Source organism: Charadrius vociferus, unplaced genomic scaffold, assembly GCF_000708025.1.
Source record: "Charadrius vociferus isolate BGI_N301 unplaced genomic scaffold, ASM70802v2 scaffold756, whole genome shotgun sequence".
NCBI classification, from domain to species: domain Eukaryota; kingdom Metazoa; phylum Chordata; class Aves; order Charadriiformes; family Charadriidae; genus Charadrius; species Charadrius vociferus.
The window spans coordinates 1,251,225-1,255,584 of NW_009648877.1; positions in this window are offsets into that span (position 1 = coordinate 1,251,225).

Here is a 4,360-nt window from a genome sequence, read left to right on the forward strand (position 1 = left end):
TTCCCTGTTGTGTAGCATTTAGTCTATCATCACAATAGCTATACCCAGCTTAGTAAATAATGCAACCCAACAGGAACAGATTTGTAGAGACAAAAGGTTGGTGTTGAAAACAACCTCTAGGTGAGTTTTTACGAAGATCTGCTTCAGGTTAGCTCTAGAGAGAACCACATGGGGCTGAATTCCCATTAGCAGCTGGAACGCACTAAGTTTTTTTCTGGACACATCATCAGTTTAATTTTATCCCAAAGGAATCCAACTTCTTTGCTTTGTGCTCCATGATGTCAACCAGAACACAGTTAAAGGAGACCACTGGGAGATTCACTTCCGAAATGAATGCATGAGTTTCACTGAAACTATAATGCAAATGTTCTTAAGAATGCCAATGTGGATCGTAAACAGAGTGGTGTCAGACCAAGGATCCACCATCAATCCATACACGCTGGATGATAAACTCTTACAGGGCAAGATGGCTTGTGAAGGATCACTTGGCTGTGGTAAGCATGTCACCTAGCAGGAGTCTGTGATCATCTGCTGAGGCTTATGAGGAGCTACGTGATAGAGGGGCTGCAAGATCATAGAAGAAGGTAAACACAAGCCATCCATTTTTCTGCTTCAGCCATTTTGATCAGCTGAAACTGAGAGGTAGCTGCCCTGAGCCCTTCGGGTAGTAGGCAAATCCATGTGTATAAGTCCCATGGCTTCCCACAAGCAGAGTTAGCTGGAAGGAAGACAAGTGAGAGCTTGGGGAGTTTGGAGAGGGGACTGAGTGATCAGAAAGTGTGTTTGTTTTATGATTATATGCATGGACTTGCACTTAATCTTTAAATATCAAGCGATATTCTGTTTGCTGCTCATAATTGCTTTTGTTTGTTTCTCATTCCTCCCACCTGGCAAAACCAGACTTCTGAGGAGTTATGGGTATGCTGATGAGAAAGGATATGCTCAAGCTGCATGGAGTGGAGCCACAGAAATGTACTCGGGAGGCTTTGGGGCAATTGCTGTCTCCCATTCCCGTTCCCTGACAGGGACATAAGCAGCTGGTCTGCGCTGTAAGTGCTGTCCAAGAACAGACAGGACAGGATGAATCTCAGAACATGAAAACCTGAAGCACACGAAGGATGAAATGGATGAATGCCCAGGCAGCAGTCTGACTAGGGGCCACATTGAAAAGCCTGGATACATTGGTCACAGGGAGTTCAAATACAAGCAACTTGGAAAATGTTGCCAAAAGTGAGAACATTTTTAACATTGTTTGACTGAGAAAGGTGGATACTGCCAGCTTTGCTAAATCTCTTTTCCAATGTATTTATTGGTACAACCACGTTAATTAGCTAAAAAAACCTTTCCAACTTATGTCTGTAGACATAAGGCTCTCCTTCTATGACACAGTGGACAAGCTGCTCCATTTTCCTCACACCTATAAGTCCCAAGGTTACACATCCTTAGCTCTTCTCATAATAGGTGCTTCAGTAGCAGGAAATCAGTTTACAGCATTCCAGAAGTAGCTCCTTGATGGAAAAAATGGTTGAATAACACTATCTTTGAAGAGCCTGCCCTTGTAAGTTTATCACAAGATCCTGATATTGCAGATTTGTCTGTATACAATTCACATCAGCTTATTAAACGGATTTTAAAAGCCTTTCCCCCTATTTTAACCCTGAATGACACTTTTGGTTTGCAACTTTGGAGCGCTGTGTTTCAGGAGGCATTATTTGGCATAAGCTCTTTCAGTAATGTAAAAATGATAGGAAGTGTTTAGCTTAGATAGAAAACGTTTAATACTGTCCATATAGCTAAATTGAGGCTGAGCCTCTGTGGTTACTGTGATCCTGTCTTAACCCCCAGCTCTCAGCACGGGCTCCCAGTTCAGGCCTTCTCACTGTCACTCAGCTTGTGCTGTTTACTAGAGCAACTTGAAAGTAAAGTGTGAATAAGCCGAGTCTTATAGATGGTGAAAATGGAGCTGAGCTCATAGTTTTGTTATTGCACGAAAGAGAAGAATACACATTAGCCATAGCTCTGTGTTTAGCTTCACAAACAACCTTATCACATCCAGTATTTTTCTCCATGAATCAGCGTGCAGGCTGTTTTTTCTCATCGGAGGAAATGTACCTGTTAATTTTGGAAATGTGTATTATTTACACATCCTAAATTAACATTTTTTTTCTGTTACGTATGTCCACATAGATGTGCTTATGTTAACATGCAACATTCACTTCCACACAACAGTTGAATGAAATAAATGCAAATAACATGAACTGCAAACATATTTTTTTCCCATGCAAACCAAGAAGTAAATACTATTCCATGAGGTGAGGTCACACAGTTCAGTTGGTGCCCCACACTTCTGTTTCTTTCCTTTGTCTGAAGAAACACATTACAAGGTGGAGCAAGACGAGTATGAGACATTCTGAGGTTACCTTGTCTGAGGTCACCTTGACTTTCCACTATATGGTCACTTCACATGGAAAGCAAGACAGAGTTTGAAATGCTGCTTTCTGTGGAGCTTTTAAATTATTTCTGGACAGAATCATTACAAGTGAAAGGATTTTCAGAGCCAAACACAAGTCTCAGATTTAAACCAAAAAGCTATTAGAAACCACTCAAAATATTCCTCTCACTCTAGCTTTGTCCTGCCCAGCAGTCTCTCCCTCCCATGCACATACACATGCGTGTATACTAACTATACCACACTAAGGGAAGAAAAGATGACAGCAAAGTTCCAATTGGTATTTGTCTTTTGGAAAGTATTTTGATATCCTGGTCCTCTGTGCACTACACCAGTTCAGGCAGATAGAAACCCTTTCCTACCATGGATCAGATTTGGAGATACGCTGAAACTTGTGAGGGGCTCTCCTCTTCAGTCTGTTGCTGGTTGTTTCTCTGCCTCTGTTACTGGCCATGCCACACAGAAGGAGAGGCTTCCAGCCCTACTAGACATGTGGCATGATGCCTCCCTGCCAGCCCTCCTTACCCAGGGCTGCTACACGGGTGACCTGTCCAAGGGTGTCCCATGGCATGGTCATGCCTGTTGCACTTGTCCATGCGAGGTCACGTTCCCTCACAGCCTGTGGCTGTTCTTGCAGGTTTTCTGTACAGCCCGAGGAGGTGAGCCCTGTCCAGGGGTCAGCTGTGGATGCCCAGCTGAGGGACAGGACTTGGCAGTGTGGGGACGGCCAAGCACCAACGTGACTGAACAAACTTCACATGCGATCTGGCTGGCATCCTGCCAATTCAGAGCAGAGACTGAGCTAACATATGACTGTCTGCGCCTAACTATTTACACCAGAGAGGTTTTACCCCTGGGAACATTATCCATCTTGTGAGCCAGGTAAAATCTAAATTAGATTTTGGTAAAAGGAGAAAGTGCTTTGTCCTGTGAATACAGACCATGCACTGCAGCTTGCTAGAAGGGGTAATTTGTAACAGAAAGAGCCCTAATCCAAAGGATAAAGAGCATCCTGGAAAGTAACCTGTTTTTCTAGCAGATGAAAATGTAATGTAGCTTGTCATTGATTTGTCATAACAGAAAAAAAAAAAATCAATAGGGGGAAAAAGTTTCAAACAGGGAATTTAATTTAGATGGTGAAACAATAACAACACTGAAAATATTTGTATCCAGCTGGAAATCGGAGGTGGCTTGCAATTGAATCAAAGTAATGGAATGTAATTTAGATGGATAACTTCCAATATGTATAGCTTAACTCTACATTGGGCTTCAGATCCTCATTCCTGTGTTATTTTAAATGTCCTGAAGATCTCCCTTCCCATCTGGTGGCTCTGACTCAAACCATTTCTCTCCTGCATACCTACTGCCATATTCGCAATAGGAAAAAAAATATGAAGTCAGCTTCCAAAGTGGAGCTAATGGTCTGGTAGTGGAGGGACTATCAAGCAGTTTTCTGTCCATATGTTGAAAATGCTGGCTGACTGTTGTGTGTTAACCCCAGTTGGCAACTCAGCCCCACACAATCGCTTGCTCACTCCTCCAATAGTACGGGGAAGAGATTCAGAAAGGTAAAAGTGTGAAAATTCATGGGTTGGGGTAAAGACAATTTCACAGGTAAAGCAAAAGCTGCACATGCAAGCAAAGCAAAATGAGGAATTCATTCACTGCTTCCCATTGGCAGACAGGTGTTTATCCATTTCCAGGAAAGTGGGGCTCCATCATGCATAATGGTTACTTGGGAAGACAAGCAACGTAACTTCAAATGTCCCCCTTCTTCTTTCCTCAGCTTTTATTGCTGAGCATGACATCATATGGTCTGGGGTATCCCTTTGGCCAGTTGAGGACAGCTGTCCCACCTGTGTCCCCTCCTAGCTTCTTGTGCTCACTGGCAGGGCAGCATAAGGAAGAGAG